Genomic DNA, 23,429 nt, shown 5'->3' with positions numbered 1-23,429 from the left:
GCACCCCTTAGGACCAATTAGGACCACAAAAGACCAAGTGTTGTTGCAAGGCATAATATGTGGTGATAAGGGTTCACACATGTGTTAGAACACATGCGTGACCAGTTAGGACCACTTAAGGCCTCTTGCAACACATCTGCACTTATTAGGACCTATTAGGACCACATAGGACCAAATGGTGTCACAAGGGGTCATATGTTGTCCTAAGGGGTCACACATGTGTTCTAACACATGCGTGACCCCTTAGAACTAGTTAACGCCCCTTGCGACACATGTGCACCCCTTAGGTCCTATTAGGATGACAAAAAACCAAATTTTATCACAAGGGGTCATATGTGGTCCTAAGGGGTGATGCATGTGTTAGAACACACGCGTGACCCCTTAGGACCACTTAAGGCCCCTTGTGACACATTTGCACCCCTTAGGACCTATTAGGACCACATAGGACCAAATGGTGTCACAAGGGGTCATATGTCATCCTAAAGGGTCACGCATGTGTTAGAACACATGCATGACCCCTTATGACTAGTTAACACCCCTTGACACATATGTGCACCCCTTAGGACCTATTAGGACCACAAATGACCAAATGTTGTCACAAGAGGTCATATGTGGTCCTAAGGGGTCACACATGTGTTCTAACACATGCGTAGTCCCTTAGGACCACTTGAGGCTCCTTGCGACACATGTGCACCCCTTAGGACCTATTTGGACCACAAATGACCAAATTTTGTCACAAAGGTCATATGTGGTCGTAAGGGGTCATGCATGTGTTTGAACACATGTGTGACCCCTTATGACCACTTAAGGCCCCTTATGACACATGTGCACTCCTTAGGACCTATAAGGACCACAAAAGAAAAAATATTGTTGTAAGGGGTCACACGTGTTAGAACACATGCGTGACCCCGTAGGACCACTTAAGGCCCCTTGCGACACATGTGCACCCTTTTGGACCTATTGGGACCACATAGGAGAAAATGGTGTCACAAGGGGTCATATGTTGTCCTAAGGGTTCATGCATGTGTTCTAACACATGCGTGACCACTTAGGACTACTAAAGGCCCCTTGCGACACATGTGCACCCCTTACATTTTATAAGGATGAAAAAAGACCAAATGTTGTCACAAGGGGTCATATGTGGTCCTAAGGGGTGATGCATGTTTTAGAGCATATGCATGACGCCTTAGGACCTCTTAAGGCCCCTTGTGACACATGTACACCCTTTAGGACCTCATAGGACCACATAGGACCAAATGGTGTTGCAAGGGGTCTTGTGTGGTCCTTAGGGGTCACGCATGTGTTCTAACACATGCATGACCCCTTAGGTACACTTAAGGCCCGTTGTGACACATGTGTACCCCTTAGGACGTATTAGGACCATAAACGACCAAATATTGTCGCAAGGGTTCATATGTTGTCCTAAGGGGTCACGCATGTGTTAGAACACATGCCTGACCCCTTAGGACCACTTATGTCTCCTTGTGAGACATGTGCACCCCTTAGGAGCAAATGATGTTGCAAGGGGTCATATGTGGTTCTAAGAGGTCACACATGTGTTCTCCCTTAGGACTCTTGAAGGCCCCTTGTGACTAATGTGCACCCCTTAGGAGCTACTAGCACCATAAACAACCAAAGCTTTTTGCAAGGGATCATATGTGGTCCTAAGGGGTCATGCGTGTGTTTTAACACATGTATGACCCCTTTGGAATACTTAAGGCCACTTGCAACACATGTGCACCCCTTAGGACCTCCTCGGACCATAAATGACAAAATTTTCTCGCAAGGGATCACATGTCATCCTAAGGGGTCACACATGTGCTAGAACACATGTGTGACCCCTTAGGACCACTTAAGGCCCCTTGTGACACATGTGCACCTGTTAGGAACTATTAGGACCACATAGGAACAAATGGTGTCACAAGGAGTCATATCTGGTCCTAAGGAGTCACGTATGTGTTCTAACACATACATGACCCCTTAGGACCACTTAAGGCCCCTTGTGATACATGTGCACCCCTTAGAACCTATCAAGACCACAAAAGACCAAATGTATTCACAAGGGGTCCTATGTGATCCTAAGGGGTGACGCTTGTGTTCTAACACATGCATGACCCCTTATGATGACTTAGGGCCCCTTGTGACACATGTGCACCCCTTAGGACTTATTAGGACCACTTAGAACCAAATGGTGTCCCGAGGGGTCATATGTGGTCCTAAGGGGTCACACATGTGTTCTAACACATCCGTGACCCCTTAGGGCCACTTAAGGTCCCTTGCGACACATTTGCACCCATTAGATCTACTGAGGACCACATAGGACCAAATGGTGTTGCAAGGGGTCATATGTGGTCCTAAGGGATCATGCATGTGTTTTAACATATGTGTGACCCCTTAGGACCACTTAAGGCAACTTGCGACACATGTGCACCCCTTAGGATCTATGAGGACCACAAACAACCAAATGTTGTCTCAAGGGGTCATATGTGGTTATAATGGGTCACGCATGTGTTTTAACACATGCATGACCCATTAGAACCACTTAAGGCCCCTTCCGAGACATGTGCACTCCTTAGGACCTATTAGGACCACATAGGACCAAATGGTGTCGTAAGGGGTCATATGTGGTCCTAAGGGGTCATGCATTTGTTTGAACAAATGTGTGACACCTTAGGACCACTTAAGCCCTCTTGCGACACATGTGCACCCCTTAGGACCTATTAGGACCACATAGCACCAAATGGTGTCACAAGGGGTCATATATGGTCCTAAGGTGTCACACATGTGTTCTAACAACTGGGTGACCCCTTAGGACCACTTAAGGCCCCTTGCGACACATGTGCACCCCTTAGGACCAATTAGGACCACAAAAGACCAAATGTTGTCGCAAAGGGTCATATGTGGAGCTAAGGGGTCACACATGTGTTAGAACACATGCGTGACTGCTTAGGACCGCTTAATGCCCCTTGCGACACATCTGCACCTCTTAGGACCTATTAGGACCACAAAGGACCAAATGGTGTCACAAGGGGTCATATGTTGTCCTAAGGGGTTACACATATGTTCTAAGACATGCATGACCCATTAGGACTAGTTAAGGCCCCTTGCGCCATATGTGCACCCCTTAGGTCCTATTAGGACAACAAAAAATAAAATTATGTCACAAGGGGTCATATGTGGTCCTAAGGTGTGACACATGTGTGACCCCTTAGAACCACTTAAGCCCCCTTGCGGCACATGTGCACCACTTAGGACCTATTAGGACCACATAGGACCAAATGGTGGCACAAGGGGTCTTATGTGGTCCTAAGGGGTCACACATGTGTTCTAACACATGCGTGACCCCTTAGGACCACTTAAGTCCCCTTGCAACACATGTCCACCCCTTAGGACCTATTAGGACCAAAAAAGACCAATTGTTGTTGCAAGCAGTCATATGTGATCCTAAGGGGTCACACATGTGTTATAACACATGTGTGACCACTTAGGACCACTTAAGGCCTCTTGCGACACATGTGCACCCCTTAGGACCACTTAAGGCACTTAGGGTCAGATGTGATCCTAAGGGGTCACACATGTGTTAGAACACATCTATGATCCCTTATGACCACTTAAGACCCCTTGAAACACATGTGCACCCCTCAAGACCTACTAGGATCACATAGGACCAAATGCTGTCACAATGGGTCATATTTGGTCCTAAGGGGTTACACATGTGTTATAACACATGCATGACCCCTTAGGACCACTTAAGGCCCCTTGAGACACATGTGCACCCCTTAGAACCTATTAGGATCACGAAAGACCAAGTGTTGTTGCAAGGGGTCATATCCGGTCCTACGGTGTCATGTATGTGTTCTAACACATGCACGACACCGTAGAACCACTTAAGGTCCCTTGCGACACATGTGCACCCCTTAGGACATATTAGGACCACATAGGATAAAATGGTGTCACAAGGGGTCATATGTGGTCCTAAGGGGTCATGCATGTATTCCAACACATGTATAACCCCTTAGGACCACTTAAGGCCCCTTTCGACACATGTGTACCCCTTAGGACTTATTATGACCACAAATGACCAAATGTTGTCGCAAGGGGTTAAATGTAGTCCTAAGGGGTCACACATGTGCTTTAACACATTTGTGACCCATTAGGACCACTTAAGGCACCTTGTGACACATGTGCACCCCTTAGGACCGATTAGGACCACAAATGACCAAATGGTGTCGCAAGGGGTCATATGCAGTCCTAAGGGGTCACACATGTGTTAGAACACATGCGTGACCCCTTAGGACCAATTAAGCCCCCTTGTGACACATGTGCACCCCTTAGGACCTATTAAGACCACATAGGACCAAATGGTGTCACAAGAGGTCATATGTGGTCGTAAGGGGTCATGCATGTGTTCTAACACATGCATGACCCCTGAGTACCACTTAATGTCCCTTGCAACACATGTGCACCCCTTAGGACCTATTAGGACCACATATGACCAAATGGTGTCACAAGTGGTCATATGTGGTCCTAATGGGTCACACATGTGTTCTAACAAGTGCATGATCCCTTAGGACAACTTTAGGCCCCTTGCAACACATGTGCACCCCTTAGGAGCTATTAGGACCACAAAAGACCAAATGTTGTTGCAAGGGGTCATATGTGGTCCTAAGAGGTGACACATGTGTTAGAACACATGCATGACACCTTAGGACCACTTAAGGCCCCTTGTGACATTTGTGCACCCTTTGGGACCTATTAGGAGCACATAGGACCAAATGGTGTCACAAGGGGTCGTACGTGGTCCTAAGGGGTCACACATGCGTGACCCCTTAGGACCACTTAAGGCCCCTTGTGACACATGTGCACCTCTTAGGACCTATTAGGATGACAAAAGACCAAATGTTGTCACAAGGAGTCATTTGCAGTCCTAAGGGGTCATGCATGTGTTAGAGCACATGTGTGACCCGATAGGACCACTTAAGGCCCCTTGCAACACATGTGCACACTTTAGGACCTATTAGGACCACATACGACCAAATGGTGTCGCAAGGGGTCATAGTGGTCCTAAAGGGTCATGCATGTGTTCTAACACATGCGTGACCCCTTAGGACTACTTAAAGCCCCTTGCAACACATGTGCACCCCTGAGGATCTATTAGAACCACAAAAGACCTAATAGTATCGCAAGTGGTCACACATGTGTTGTAGCACATGCATGCCCCTTAGGACCACATAAGGCCCCTTGTGACACATGTGCACCCATTAGGACCTATTAAGGCCACAAATGACCAAATGTTGTCGTAAGGAGTCATGTGTGGTCCTAAGGGGTCATACATGTGTTCTAACACATGTGTGACCCTTTAGGACCACTTAAGGCCCCTCGCCACACATGTGCAGTGTTACTACTTATCAAGTTGCCATTAGTTTTATGTTCAAAGTTATTCTATATACTCTAGTCGGTTATCTCTACTAAGATATTCAGTCGGTATGAACAGTCCAGTCGGATATTGAAGAAAGTAGTCTCAGAGCGTAGTATACACTGAGCTATCTACCAAGTATCATAATATGTCTATCGAGCAGCAAAGATGACACACCGAGTTGTTATACACTGAGTGAAATGTGTTACCAAATTCATTGAACCTGGACATACATATGAAAATGTGTTACAAGATTGAGGCACATAGAACCGTTATCATGTTGGAAATTGCACTTAAAGATTGTGTATGATTTTGAGGTCATCTAACCAATGAAATATTTTGCAAGGTTATTCATTTGATAAAACATGTTTGTAAGATCGAAGCAATGAATGGATCACAGACATAAGAGATTTATTTATACAACATGAGTTAAGAATTAAACGTGTGTGTGCATGAGTGTAAGAAGACCATTACAGAGACATAGAGGTCACCGAGAAGGTTTTCAAAGAACAATGGAAGAACAGAGTAAATAGAAAGGTTTACCGAGTTACTATATGGGTTACAAAGGTCTGCTATAATCAAGGTAATCTATTCCGAGTACATAGAATATGCTATAATATTCTAGATGTAAAGTTGTAGATATTTGTAATGATTTATTGTAATATTTTGAAGTTGTAAGAGAAACCTTTAACATGGTAAAAGACTCTAAACAAGTCTATAAATTGTAAAGCCTCTAACCAGGTGCAACATTTAGTTTAAGTGTTGTAAAATCCTTTAGCAAGGTAGATCTAACAGGTCTTATTACTCCAAACAGGGTAAGCTATCAGAAATAGCTAAACGTGTGGCTCTAATCAAGCACTCTTTATTATTGCAGTAGTGAAGTTGTGGGTGCCATCCCCACCGTAGTTTTTCTCTCTAACCAAGAGTTTCTGCATAACCAATATATATGTGTTATGGAGTGAATCATGTATGATTGTTATCTAGTTGTTTTAGCTTTTATTATGTTACTGCACTATTCAGTTTATGCATAACAGTAAAGTTATTGTTGAAGAAAAAGTTTTGGAGTATTGATTCACCCCTTCCCTCTCAGTACATTAGCTTTCCATATTGGGCCTAACAATTGGTATCAGAGCTTGAATCTTGGAAAAGGGTTTGACTGCCTAAAGAGAAAGATCTTATCAATGGAAGGCTATAAACAATCTCAGAGGATTGTGTATCTGCAAGAAGAGCTGGATCATGCTAATCAAGTGATTGCAAACATGTAAAGACAAATGCAAAAATCTCTGAAAGTGAGAAGAAGATTATCTGATGATTTGTAGGACTCTCAAGAGCTAGTGGAACAAATTGAGACATCATCTGAGAATAGTATATTTGAAGAGACTGAAGAAATGATTGGAGTATTGAAAGAAAAGAACAAAGCATTCACTAATCAACTAAAAGCAATGAAAATAGAACATGAACATTTCAGCACACATATGACTATAAATCTTGATGCATTAAGGATAGCCAATGATAAAGTAAGATATCTACAAAGAGAGAAACAACAACTTGAAGTCCTAGTATCTGACAAAAATGATGAAATCACAAGGTTGACTGGAATTCAGCAAAATCTATCAGATCAACTAGGTTATGCACATCATAAATCAATTCTAAAGGATAATGAGAATCAAGTGTTGAAACTTGAAGTATCGAGGTTGATTGATGAACTTGAATCAGAGAAGAAATCCAAAGAAACATTGAAGAAGAGTTATGAAGCATCAAAGATGTTGGATGAGCAATTGAATACAAGAAGACCCAACAAACATGCAGGACTCAGTTACAAAGGAAAAGACTCTACCGAGAAGGGAATTCATACTACCAAGAGAGGAGAATCATCAAAACAAGTTGGAAACAAGAATCACATCAAAAGAAAGAAGCCTATTTGCAACTACTATGGAAATCATGGTCACACTGCCAACATGTGCCAAATCAGAAAAGGTAAGCAACCGAATGTCACTAAGTCCAAAGGTTATTGTTACAATTGCAATAAATATGGTCACACATCTAATCAATGTAGGAAAAAGTCTATTAACAATTATCAGAAAGCAAAAATCAAAGGGTTTTGTAAAAACTGCAATAGATATGGGCATAGTACCGAGAAGTGTTGGTTAAAGCAAAAGAACTATATCTGGTCTGCACACCGAGCAAATGCTAGAGGTTACTGAACTCACACACATCCTTACCAACAATATTTTGTAGTACCATGGGATTACAATACAAGGATATGGTGTGAATGTTGTGGAAGATATGGACATATAAGTGCCAACTATTTTATAAGGTTTTGAATGAACAACCGAAGATCATAGAGAAATCCTAGTATGGCATGTTTTAATTGTCACAAAGTTGGACACTTGGCTGGAGATTGCAGAGATCAACCTAGAAAAGACACTGAAGAAATAAAAGACAAATTAAAAATGATTTGGAAAAAGAAGGAAATTGTGTCAAATGAAGAAAGCACCTTACCTACCGAGTTAGGTGCACCTATTCCAAATTAATTCGTACAGGTATGAAGGGACTACATTCTCTCAAGGTTAAATCTTAACAGTTCCTATTTTATTATGTACTTAATTCAAATCTGCATAATTAAGATGTATTAATAAATTTGAAATTCTATCAAAGTCTTTTGAAGCACTATATAGGAAACCTATCAAGTCGGTGTATACAGGAAACCTGTCTAGTCGGTGAATGAAGGAAGTTTGGTTACTCGGTTAAAGCGGAAAAAGGAAAGAAAGTTAAGTGGAACTGAGTGCATTTAATATTTTTGACCTAACCTGCATGGAGCCCGATAAGGCATATTGTGTACTTAAAAGCATTTTCACGGTCATTTTCAACTCACCAAGTTTTTGAGAGAGAAGAGCAAAGTGAATCAAAGGTGATCAAACCTCCTACATAGCAGATTCAAGGTATTTACATCAATTTCAATGCATTGTTAAGATGGTTTACCAATCTTATCAAGTTACTACTATTTGTTGAGTGTGGAATGTCAATCATTTGAAAATCCTAAAACCCTAAGGATCCTTTGTTAGCTTTTATTTGAAATCTTCAATGGCATCTAAGATCTAAGATCCCATCATTGTTAAGAATGTAGAGAAGCCCTCACTAAAATACTCTTTGACTCCCAAAGTTGCATCTGAACTGGATAACAAAACCGTTTTTTCACTCATCCTGGATAGAGTGTTGTTAGTCGAGGATGTGAGATTCTTCACCAAATGTCATGTTGGAGAAATCAGTCATGTTGGAATCAAAGACACCTATGATGAGCTGTGTACTAATGGTAAACTGAATAGCAATTATGAGCACATCAAGATCAAGGGATTAACTAAAGCCCTAACCTATCCCCATGTGTTCAAACCCCAGTGGGTCAAGTTTGTTCTAAGCAGAGTTCACGATGATTTCATGTGGCTAGAAGAGCAACCATTTAAGATTACTAAGGAAATCATTCATCTGATTACTGGTTACCCTATTTATGATCATGCCCGAGCCCAAAAGATGATATCACAAAAGGAATTGATTAGTTTAACCAGAGTGGAATAAGATTGTAGAGGATTAAAATTGAACAATGTCATAGATGAAGAACTAAAATTTTCCATAAGAGTAATAGGTTACTATTTCTTCCAATCAGCAAGGGAAAATAGTGTACCATGTGCAGTAGTAGACCTGGCATACAAAATTGTGAAAAAGGAAATGAAAATTGATCTATGTGAGGTGTTGCTGAAGAACCTATTTGAGAATCTAAACACCATCAGGAAGCTGAAGAAGAACAACTTGGCAAATACACTAAAGTTTGGATCATTACTTGTATGCATGTTTTTCTATTTTGAGAAATTCTTTCCATTAGTTGGTAAAGTTGTTTGGGAACTACACCGACCAATCACCCATCAGATTAATGACTTCATCAAGAATTTAGGTTATAATTTCAATGATATTATGGATGATTACTTCATTAATTTCAAGAGAAAATGCATAACAGGTACCGGATTCCACCCCAGCTAGTGGAGAAATACAAAAATGACATATATTTTGAAGTTGACACTGATTACTATTATGTGAATGATGTGGAACCGAGAACTCAATCTTTGTCACCTATGGGATATGAGATTGATTTTGACATCACACAACAACAAATTGATGCATTTCTCTCATTATTGAGGCATGCTACCGAGCTGAGGTCTGGAACCTATAAGGAAGTGAAGGAAAAGGTAAAGATGAGCATTGTAGTACCCAAAGCTACAAGAAAGGAAACAAAAATGATAAAGGCATTGTCAAAGAAATTCGGAGAGGACTCTTCCTCTACACCTGTCAAAGGCACCATTGCCATTACCGAAGAGGAATTTGAAACCCAAGAGGCAGCTATAACACTAAGCACTGAATTGCCTAAGGGTAACGTGTTGAAAAGAAAGAAACTGGATTCATCAAAGGCCTCATCGACTCCACCTCCAAAGTGACCTAACACTAGAGCATCTGCAGCTTCACCAAGTAAGAAAACAAAGAGTGTTACTATTCCCAAGGTAACAAAGACCTACAAGAAATCTACTTGGAGACTCATTTTGGCCAAAAAGTCTAGTGATACCGAATCAGAGGATGCAAGCAAATTTCAGATTGTCAAGAGCAAGAAGGGAAATGTACATAGTGTTGAAAACTTTTGTGCTAATCTAAAAGAATATGGTGGATTTGGATCATTCAGATATGTCAAGTATGAAACCAGAAATAATGATGAGAAGAGACAAATTGAAGAAGTTGTCATCTGCACACTTCTAAAATTCTGATTAGCTCCATTGGAACTAGCTAAGTCACTTCCGAATGAAATTTACTTGCATATTGATAATAGGTGGAAGTATGCAATGGACTCAGAGAAATAGATAAGAGAAATAAGTCTAGTTCATCTCTTTCTTGACATGTCAATAGCTGAAATTAAAGAACATCTGACAACCTACAACTCAAAGTTTCTTGTCAAACAAAGAGCCTTAAAGCTAATGAATGGGCTGTATATTGAAATGGAAAATGAGACAAAAGCAAAGTGGCAGGAAATATTTAAAGTCAAGGATGCCGGTGAGCAAGCTACAGTTGAAATTGTTGATGTCGTCGAGCAGGATCTTGATGTTACCGAGCAAGACCCTGCTGACACCATTCAAATAGATGAATATGTCATGGATACAGAGGCACCAGAATAGGAAATGATAGAAGGCAATGCATATGCAAAACTTGTATCTAGTGAATCAGTCTTGGAACAAGTTCAGCCTTATCCACCGATCAAGCAACCTGTCTCAACCGAAATCCCTCAAGATACGGAGCAAGGCACCGAGGGCCACAAGTCTACAATAGAAGAAGGTACTAATCAAGAATAGACATCTCAAGCACCTTCTAGCATTGGGAATGTTGCAACTGAGACATCAAGTACCGAGACACCAAAGGACTCTACAGAGGCTAAAGAAACCGATCAAAGTGTTGCCTCTACCAAGCAACCTACCGAGGGTCATCAAGCCTCACAAGCCATTGTCTTAGTTCCATCAGTGAAAGGTAAAGAACAGAAGATGAAAAAGCATAGTTTTAAAGTTGATTTGTCAAAACCAATAGTGTTGCCCAATGTAGACATCAAAATTAAAGGGGCAAGCACTCATTGATTTTAGTGAACTATGCAAAGCAAAGGCCGAACAAGAGAAGCAAATGGTGATTCAAAAGAAAATTAAAGTACTTCAGAAGGTGAAAGCACTCTTAATAGATATGCTAACTGAAGCTATAGTATCAACAGATGCAGCCATCCACATTCAACTGGATGGACTCCTAACAAAGATAGAGACATCTGGAGTAGATGCATCAGAATATTTGAGCAAGCTAAAAGACAAAGAGCTCACTGCAAAAATGATAGAAGAGGTACGGAAAGCTATAGCTATTGGAAAAGTTAAACTTGTCAAATTTATTATTGAGTTGACTCCTCAACTCAAGCACATTCTTTATTTATTTCAGAATTGCACATTTTCTTTATTCATTAAAGACATTAAGAATAAAACAGAGGCAATTGAGAAAGAGATCACCGATCCCTCAAATAAGTTGACCACAGAGCCAAATTCAGTTCAGAATTTTTACACAAAGCTACAATAGCTCATGGCTCAATAATTAGACCTAAAAAATGAAGAACACAAGATCAGGATGGACATAATGACACTTCAGAAATTATTTCTTCCTCATCTTTCATCCGTCTAAGAACAGATCAACCGAGCCACCTCCTTATCTACTACACAAGAGGGAAGCACTCTAGATGGCTTAATATCATTATTGGTTGATATTCAAGCACAAAATTCTTTAATGGACAATGTAAATATTGCACTCTCTGTTGCTCTCACCGAAGCATGAACCAAGTACAAATCCATTTTTGACTAGTTACCACCCTCGAATGGTAATTAAGTTTTGATGTTTGTCAAAAAGGGGGAGTGATATGATATAGTATTAGAGGAGTGATACAGTATTGGGGGAGTGTAGTATTCAAAGTATCAAACAAAAGGAGTATAGTATACAGGGGGAGTATACTGAGTAGAGCAAGCAGAATATCCAAGAGCAATGAACCGAGCAATGAATAGGAAAGTAAGAAAAGATCAAGAGGAGCACACAGAATAGATCACCAAGCATGCAAAATCAGGGTTTTGTATAGCATATCGATAAGGGGAGTATATCCAAATATATTATTTCATTGACTATTGTATATACTGTCAGTATAGTCAAATTTTGCAAGTATATAGATTATTGAGTTAAAACTTTGAAAGTAGTTTTTGTCAAACATCTCAACTAATGTCAAAAGGGGAGATTGTTACTACTTATCAAGTTGCCATTAGTTTTATGTTCAAAGTTATTCTATATACTCTAGTCAGTTATCTCTACCAAGATATTCAGTCGGTATGAACAGTCCAGTCGGTTATTGAAGAAAGTAGTCTCAGAGCATAGTATACACCGAGCTATCTACCGAGTATCATTCTATGTCTACTGAGCAGCAAAGATGACACACCGAGTTGTTATACATTGAGTGAAATGTGTTACCAAATTCATTGAACCTGGACATACATATGAAAATGTGTTACAAGATCGAGGCACATAGAACCGTTATCACGTTGGAAATTGCACTTAAAGATTGTGTATGATTTTGAGGTCATCTAACCAATGAAATATTTTGCATGGTTATTCATTCGATAAAACATGTTTGTAAGATCGAAGCAATCAATGGATCACCGACATAAGAGATCTATTTATACAACATGAGTTAAGAATTAAACGTGTGTGTGCATGAGTGTAAGAAGACTGTTACAGAGACATAGAGGTCACCGAGAAGGTTTTAAGAGAACAGTCGAAGAACAGAGTAAACAGAAGGGTTTACCGAGTTACTATATGGGTTACCGAGGTATGCTATAAGCAAGGTAATCTATTCTGAGCACATAGAATCTGCTCTAACATTCTAGATGTAAAGTTGCAGATATTTGTAATGATTTATTGTAATATTTTGAATTTGTAAGAGAAACCTTTAACAGGGTAAAAGACTCTAAACAAGTCTATAAATTGTAAAGCCTCTAACTAGGTGCAACATTTAGTTTAAGTGTTGTAAAATCCTTTAGCAAGGTAGATCTAACAAATCTTATTACTCCTAACAGGGTAAGCTATCAGAAATAGCTAAACATGTAGCTCTAATCAAGCACTCTTTATTATTGCAGTAATGAAGTTGTTGGTGCCATCCCCACCGCAGTTTTTCTCTCTAACGAAGAGTTTCTGCATAACCAAAATATATGTGTTATAGAGTGAATCATGTATGATTGTTATCTAGTTGTTTTAGCTTTATATTATGTTACTGCACTATTTGGTTTATGCATAACAGTAAAGTTATTGTTGAAGAAAACTTTTGGAGTAGTGATTCACCCCTCCCCTCTCAGTACATTAGCTTTCCATATTGGGCCTAATAGTGCACCCCTTAGGACCTATTAGGACCACATAGGACCGAATGGTGTAACAAGGGGTCAGGCATGTGTTCTAACATGTGCATGACCCCTTAGGACCACTTAAGGCCCCTTGCAACACATGTGCACCTATTAGGACCACAAAACACCAAATGTTGTTGCAAGGGGTCATATGTGGTCCTAAGGGGTCACACATGGGTTCTAACACATGCGTGACCCCTTAGGACCACTTAAGGCCCTATGCGACACATGTGCACCCCTTAGGACCTATTAGGACCACATAGGACCAAATGGTGTCACAAAGTGACACATGAAAACAACCTCATCAGTTGTCTAGAAGAGAGCAATTGGAGAAAAGTAGAGGAAATTGTTAAAGGGTGATAAATATATGAAGAGTATGCAATACAAACAAATAATGTCTAGAGTGTGTGATGTGGTCTCTAATTTAAGTCCAGAGGGACTAACTAGTTTTGGAGTTGGACGGGGAAAGCTATTGGGTCACACTCGGAGGAAATCATATTGTTCATTCAAGGGCCACCTTTTTTCTATTACGAGAATGATGATTTTTCACCGAAGGATATTTGGAATACAATTTTTGAAAATTTCTATGGTGTGGAATGAGAGTTGGTGGACTTGAAGCACACTTTTCAGCATCTTAGAAGACCAAGAGGCTATGTACACAATCTCTCAATAGAAGGGCGATTTTGAAAGCATAATTATTTGGTCTTTTGGAAGTTGAATTTAGTACTTCGACGAGTCTACCAACTCTAGTTCCACACCATAGAAATTTTTGGATATTTTCTTCCAAATATCTTTCGATGCAAAAGCATCACTCTCATAATAGAAAAAAGGTGGCCCTTGCATGAACACATTGATTTCCTCCAAGCGTGGCCCATTAAGTTTCCCCATCCAACTCCAAAACCAGTTAGTCCCTCTGGACATAAATTAGAGACCACATCACACACTCTAGACATGCTAATGAGCTTGTTTCTACGTCATTCAAGATACTGTAGACATTCTTGGTTTCTTTTATAAAATTTACTTACACCTCAAGTATGACCTATTAGGACCACATAAGACCAAATTAGGACCTATTAATTAATTCGTACATATGCAAAATTGTGAATTAATTGTAAATTAATTCTGCTTAATTATAAATTAATTTGACTTAACTTGGGGTCTTAATTTGACTAATTTTCAAATTAATTATTGTATATGCAAATATATGTACTTGTAAATTAGACATATATTGAAATTTAAAAATTTGTAGTTGTTTAAATTTATCTTGTGCATAGATCTCTAGAAATTTATCTTAAATTTGTCTTTATATCTAGAAAATTTTAACTCAATTATACATTTATGATGTTTAAATTTCTTTAAAATGTATATATCTAATTTCTTTAATTTACATATTTTTAAATATGTTTAAAATTATTTAAATGTATGTATACGTTTTTAATTATTGTTTATTATGTACTACATACATGCACATGTGCAGATATATATATCTAGATCTACATTACCCACTGAACATCATGTCTGACGAGCCTGGATCACATAACATGAGTACTTTCAAAACTAGTGTTCATCCTTGTGGGAGTGAGTAGACATCACATAGGTCTGCAACAACTCCACATGAGAGACAACAACTCTACAATCAAACTGCTAAGGTACTCCAATGTGCCTTAGATCATTTAAATATCACTTTGGGAAACATGCATGATCCCAAAAATAAACAAAGGGGTGAGACTATTAGACATGAGCTAGTTCATATGATTGACCTCATCAATAATTATAATCCATATGATGAGGTCAATGCAGAGGAATTCTATAGATCCCTTTCATGCAGTGTATGTGGTACTATGAAATGGGACACGATGAATGATAGGGTTTCCACAGCTGATGTGAAAACCATGTTTCCTCATTAACAGGCCTTTGGTAGGGTGAAAGGTTATATGCCTACCAGGTACATAGATGTACTAATAGCATGATTTATCTATCATAGATGGTTAGCCACTCATCATAGGTGACCCCAAAAGGATGAGTTGCCCCTTTATTTCTACAAACAATTGTTTGTAGAGTTTCACTTGTTGGATGCTGTTGATTACACCAATTTTCCAAAACATGCTGGGCAAGGGAAGGGTAGATTTTAAGATAAGTTTAGATGACCAGGTGCACCCCCACCTGTTAATAAATGTGAATTGATTGGTCCAAACCTTGTGGTTCTTCCCAAGAGTGCAGACCTAGCACATGCTGTAGATAGTGTGCTAGATGACACTCGATAATCCATATTTTCTAGTATTGCTACTATAGCCACACAGGTGGATGAGATGATATCAGATCGGTTGGGTAGATATTAGTTATGCTCTCATACTAGAATTCATGATGCATCAGTGAGTGATGATCCATATGTTGGAGTAGACATACCATCGATGATGGATGCTGCACACATGCATGACATAGATCCTTTATGACAGATGAGCGCATGCTTATCCAATGATCTGTTGGATGCATATCAGGTCATTGCTATGGATCATGGGATCCCACTACAGGGTGCCCCATCATTTTTTAGGAGTGCACTTAGTAGACTGGGTGCATCTAGTCGTGGTTGTGAGCATACATATTTTTAGCCTACTGCTACTACACATCCTACTACCCTGCCCCAACATACATCAGTTGATCAGGATACACCTCCTCCTCCTATTCATACATCAGTTGATCGAGCCATAGTACTTGATACTAGATTTTTGGGGATGTTCACTACCATGCTTATGGAGCCAGACAGTGAGGGGGCTCATGTTGGAGTGGGCTCCTTGCCTGATTCTGACATCAGCAGGATTGTACGAGCCTTACATGCTATAGGAGAGGTATGAATTATATAATATATAATTTACTAATTTTAATTTCGATTTATATAACTACTTGATTATACACATGAACTGCATAGATTAAATTAATTATATATATATTGGATTGTATTTTTTGAACTATATAGGGTATCACGTTAGGGTTGATGTATAGAGATTTGGATGTTGCCACTGACCCAGTTGTTCATCAGGAGACAGAGGTATATATAAAGTTTAAATTATTATTTTTTTGTTTTTAAGTTCTATTTAAATGGATATCTAGGTGTTGATTAAATAATTTCTTGAGTTATTTAGATTATATATATATCCAACAAAATATGTTCATTGTCTAGGATGAGCGAGCTTTGTGCAGGATGAGCCATTCATCCTGCAAATGTTCTAGAGTCCAGCATGCATGTGATGGAGGTGTTAGAGACCCCAAGGTATGTTTATCTACAACCTTGTGTACATGTACATTTTCAAGTAGATTAGATTTAAATAATAATGAGTTTGTTTAAATAATGTACATGTTCAAGTTCATGTGTAATTTATATTGTAGGCATAGGGCGCGATGTTTGAGGATTTGCACATTTCCATAGACCCTATTCATCATGAGACATAGGTACATACATTTTGACTTTAAATTAGTTGAATCTTAAATATTTAAGCTCTATTTTTAAAGGGTTAGTTTGCAAGTTATGAATATATGTGTACACATGTATATCTATCAAAATTTCAACATTGTAGGATGCACCACTATCACACAGGTTGAGCTCCTCATCACATAGACGTCCTAGAATCCTGCATGCACATGGTGGTGATGTTAGAGACTCTTTACAGGTATTTTTGTCTATGTACAAATGCTCATTATCTATGTTACTTAAAAAATTTTACTTTAATATATTCAAATTAAATGTTTAATGTATGATTTAATGCGTGCATACTCTATTGTAGGTGCATGGATCGGGACATGCTTCAGGACAGGGCCCCGAGTGACCCATTCTTTATATATATGTGTGTGTGTGTGTGTGAATGTGCACACATTTTATAGACATTTCATATATATTTGTACAAGTGTACTAGACATTTCATACATGTGTATTGTACACATTTCATATGTGTATGTGTACTAGATATTTATTTTCCATATTTCATGTGTGTGTGTGTATGTGTTAGATAGATGTACACTTCATAGACACATATGTGTATGTGTTAGATAGATATAGATTTCAAACTACTTTGCACATTTATATATAGATAGATTATGTTTTTGAAAGTTAAGTGTTTAAATGATAGAATCTCTAAGTCATTTGAATTTAGTTAAGTGTTCTAGTTAATTGTACATGTGTATGTGAAAGTTAAGTGTTTATGTTTATTTTAACTTTGTTCATTGTTAAACAAATTTAGTCGTTAAAATTTAATTTAGTTGTTCATTTTAGTTAAGTATTTATGTACATGTTTAATGAACTTACTTCAAAAATTTAATATCCCCTTATATATCTCCTTAAATCCCCTTAAGACCACTTAAAACACCTTAGGACAACATAATTAGATGAATCCAAACAAAATAATTAAATGAAATAATATATGTGTAAATATAAATGCAATGAATGTACATAGATGAATAAAATGAATCCAAGCATGTCTAAAAATATAAAAGAATCAATCCCGTTAATTATCCCCTTAAATCCCCTTAAGACCACTTAAAACACCTTAGGACAACATAGTTAGATGAATCCAAACAACATAATTAAATGAAATAATATATGTATAAATATAAATGAAATGAATGTACATAGATGAATAAAACGAATCCATGCATGTGTAAAAGTATAAAAGAATCAATCCCCTTAAATATCCCCTTAAATCCCCTTAAGACCACTTAAAACACCTTAGGAAAACATAATTAGATGAATCCAAACAACATAATTAAATGAAACAATATATGTGTAAACATAAATGAAATGAATGTACATAGATTAATAAAATGAATCTATGCATGTGTAAAAATATAAAAGAATACATGATGCAAATATCCCCTTAAATGCCCTTAAGACCAGTTAAAACACCTTAAGACAACATAATTAGTTGCTCATTTTAGTGAAACTATATATAGATGTGTAACTATATATACAACATTAATTAAATGAAACTATAAATGTGTAAATCAAAATTAAATGAATACATAGATGAATAAAACATGTAAAATCAATGTATAAACAAAAAATAAATGCATCAACAAAACTAAATTTCCACAAGTTATCCAAATTGCTACACATGTCTAGAAATATCTAAATATATATATGAGTTTATCAAAATAAGACCTATCTAATATATTTTACTTGTTCAAACATGACAAGTGAACTTAAAGCACATGGTACATATAATCTGGATCCTCCCTATCTTTTATAATTTCTAAAAAAAAATCATGATCTTCAATAGGCAACCTCCACTTTTGGTTACCACATCCTCTTTTTGGCAATGTCTCCAATTGCAATCTTGTCACTATTACTAAGTGACTATAGTGTAGAACTTTTTGGCTAGGCATATAATCAATGAATGTTACACCATTTGTATCTATCTTTATTTGTTGATAATAGGTGCCTTCAACAACAACTGAACTAGTGGGATATTGTTGCCCATCATCCTCACTGACTGATTCCAAGAACTTACATTTTGGTTTTGTGCATCTCAGTAGATAATAATCTACACTTTCAGTATTGTTAGGATCAACAATCACTGCAAAAATATCACCTATGAAAATAGACCGTGCATGTATATATATTACAAGCAATATTAGTTCATTACACATTTTTAAATTAATGAAGAATTTGAAAATTTGTACATGTACATATATGTAATTTACAAAATATGCATGCATGCACCTGTAACAACTAAATTAGAAACACGCTCATAATCAACTGAATATAGAGGATTGTGAATATCAATAATGTCACTATCTTCGTAAGGAGGCATTGTGATAAAATCTTTCATATCCCATTGCAAAATATATCCATTAGCAATATTTTGACAATGAGTATCTCTGTTGTTCGCAATGCAATCAACACAAAAGCATGATTTTCCTCTTGCAAGAATAATGAGAGGCTTGCTACATCCCATAGTCATGACTTGATGAAAACTTCTAATACCATTAATTGATTGACAATTATAAGGATTTGATCGATCAATATCTGATAATGTACAAAAATTATTTAGTCAATTTTAGTTTATTTCACTATATATATATATATATATATATGTATATATATGTATATATATATATATATATATGTACATATATATGTATAGATATATATATGTACATAGATATATATACATATATGTACATATATATGTATAGATATGTATATATAGATATGTACACACATATATATATATATATATATATATATATATATATATTATAGACACCCAAAAATGGTCAACGCTTGCGACGTCATACTTTAACATTTGCGCATTGCCTCATTTTAGGGTTTTGCATCGCATTAACATTTCTCCTATGTCACACACTTGGTTTTTATCATTTGCGAACATCGAGTCTTTCTTCTACATTCTTCAATCACCTCGTCCTCAAATTTGGTCTTGTCGACAACATTATCCAATCATGATTTTGATTAATTTTACTCTGTCGCATCAATGTGCGTATTCATTTGTCATCAATCATTGTTCTCTTATCAATCTTATCATCAATCTTATCATTTTGGACATCGTCAATCCTAATTAGGGTTTTGTCCTCTTTTCAATCTTGTCAATTTATCATCAATCCTTCAATCTTGTAATTTTAACGATCGATTTGTCATCAATCGTTGTCATGTTCAATCTTGTCATCTTGCGATCAATTTGTCATTGATCGTGGTTTTTATCAATCTTGTCATTTTGGTGATCGATTTGTCATCGATCCTGGTCATTATCTTGTCATTTTGCAATCTATTTTGTTGTCGATCCTTGTCCACTTGTCAATTTTGTCATTTTGCAACCGATTTGTCATCGATCGTTGTCTATCTCAATTATGTCAATTTGGATCAATTTGTCATTGTTCCTCGTCAATTGGTGCATTTTCTCAAATCAAATCATTTTGTCACATTGGTCATTTATCAATTCAAAATCATGACATTAATTATCCTCAATCAAGACCTAATTGTCATTTTCGCATTTCTAATTCGTCTTCTAGGGTTTTATGATTTAGTCATTTAACCTAATGTGTCATTTCTTCCTCTAGGATTAAATAATTTATTTATTTATCCTAGGTCTTCTTATTACAATTAAATCTTTATTTAATTGGCTAATCATTCCTCTTTGTGAATTGATTAATAAATGAAAAATTATTAATTAATTCACTAATTCCTACATCCTATTTTTCATCAATTTCTAATTCCAATTTCCTAATTTGTCATCAATTTCAATTTCCTAATTTTGAAATTTCTAATTCCTTTTCCCTCCTAATTCATCTCCTAATTCTATGGGAGTGGCATTTCAATTTGTCATGAAATTGTCATAATTGATTAATCAATCAATTTTGACATGAAATGTGTCATAATCAATCAATCAAATTGTGCATGGAAATGCATAATTTGTCATAATTGACATATTGATTTACAATTTCCATTTGAATTGCATCATGCCAATTTTGTCATTTATCCAATTTCTCTATAAATTGGATAATTTTCTTCAATCTTGACCCCTTGAATCGCTTCATGAACCCTGAATTGCTATCAAACTACCGAATTTTCATTTCTAGTACTCTTGAGCTTTTTGCTTTCAATTGTGAGAGCACTTGTAGGTGAGATCCACAAAACCATTGAAGAGGAAAGAACAACAATGGAGCCGCATGGAAGGAGTATTCAATCTTACATCTGGTTTGCATAATGTTTTCTTTTGAATGCTTCATTTTCATACCTCTATTGAATGTGTTTTGGAATTAGGTTCATTTCAATGAGTATTCCTTTGATTAAGCTATCATATCTTGTGTTGTGATTGATATATACTTATCTTTTGATGAATCCTAATTTCTACGCTACATATATATATATATATATATATATATATATATATGTACCTTTAATTTCCTAAAAATAACGCTTGTTGTAAGTTGTATCATGACCAGCAAAATGATTTTTGCACCATTCATTAATATCATTAGAATTACGTATGGTGTTACCTGTACAAAAGCTCTTTCTTTAGAAAATTGGACAACCCACATGTATGCATATATATATATAAAAAAATTAATATATGAAGATAATTTACCTGCAAGTTCATGTTGGCGAAGTGCACGCTTCACACATGCTCCCGCTCCATCATGCTCTCCTTTTCCATGTCCACTCTAAAAGAGGTTCCACAAAAACTTTATCCTATGTCGATCATGTTGTAGGGATAACCAGTTAAAAGCTTTTACAGACTTAAATTGCCCTGACATGAATAACATATATATTAAATATATATATTTAAACTTTTGACCTATTATATACAAACAAATCATATATATATATATAAAACAACAACTTAAATAATCAATTTAAAATCTAATGTACTTATCAACACATCCATCTAACTAAATCCAATGTTGTGTACATTCTATCCCACAATCTTTAATATCTTCAAAAGACATTCCAAAACAATGTGCTACATAGCTCCTATCATGACACGTATCATCACTGATTAGAAATGGACCTCCTTGATGATAATGCGTTCATTTGTCAGTACTCTCTATATCATCCACATGAAATTGTGCATGTCTATAGAAAACTTGTACAAATATTGCAACTTGATCAGAATGATAATATTGACTTTGAATATCTATGTGAGGACTAAATGTATAGTTCTTAGAGAAATCTACAATTGAAAGAATACAACCTGGTGGAAAACAATTCTTCGAATCAAGAAATTGTTTAGCCTGCCATCTTGCACCATGACAATGTTGGATATGTGGATATATCATATTACAAAATCTATCTATAAACTTAATCTAGGGCAATTCACTCTCTTTCAACATAATTTTTTTGGATTCAGGTCCTGACTTACTTTGGTATGTCTCATATTCAAATCTCTTCCATATAACTAGTGCATGAATATCAAAATTCTTTGTTTGCAACACAAACTTACTCAAAAATCCACAATCATTGCATTCACTTTTTATACATTGTATTTTGAACTCATCGGAATCTTCTAATTTATCACATAAAATAGACTTCACAAATTGTGTTGTACTTGTAGGAATGACTAGATTTGGATTAATTGTTGCCATGAACTTCTTATATGATTGTAAGTGTAGATGAAATTCAACATGATTTCGACAACAACAAGTTTCACGTACCTTATTTATGCGTACAAATAAAGGACGAAATCTCTCAAACATCCTTTAGCAAAACATTACATCTAAAAATTCTTGCTTGAATGCTTCAAACAATTCACTTTGTGTTGTATCTAAGAAATATTTTGGATGTGTAATCTTTTTACCATCTTCATCTATCATCTATATAGTATCCCTTCTATTGGAAGAAACACGAGATTGGTTGGTCCAATAATCAATGACCTATTTTTTTACATCTTCAGAAATTCTTTCTTTTCTAGGAACCATATAGATATTTACCCAATTCTTTTCAATATTTTCATCCAACATATTTCTCTTCCCAATGTATCTTTGAATAGTTTTTCTAGATACATTCATTAATTGAGAAATTGCATTAACTTGTTTTTTACGAGTCAATTCCTTACTAGTAATCATAGTCATCAATGCTCTGCGTGCAACACTTAAATCAACACCTCAACTTGTGTTATCAAGACAATTCAATTCTTCTTGTAAATTTTCAATAAGAGTTTCTTTTACTAATGTATCTTTAGAACCTTTCTTATTACCAACACTCAACAAGTCCAAAACAGGTTTCATTTCCATTTTCCTAAATAACTTAGCAAAGAAGTGTGCTCTTCCAGCAATAGACTAATTTCTAAAATAATCATCCCACAAATTCTTACAATGCAATTTTAATGTGCTTTCAAGTATCATATCTTTAGATGAAATTTCATTGAAAATACTATCTTCATCCATTTCCATCAAATTTTCCATACCCAAGAAAAAATTCATCTCGTACCTGAGTAGATGTTTCTTGAACATCATCAGGTTGATCTTGAATAACAACATATTGTTGTTGACTACATTTTGTATGACTTTTCATC

Source organism: Cryptomeria japonica, chromosome 11 (assembly GCF_030272615.1).
Source record: "Cryptomeria japonica chromosome 11, Sugi_1.0, whole genome shotgun sequence".
NCBI classification, from domain to species: Eukaryota; Viridiplantae; Streptophyta; class Pinopsida; order Cupressales; family Cupressaceae; genus Cryptomeria; species Cryptomeria japonica.
This window is presented reverse-complemented; position numbering follows the sequence as displayed.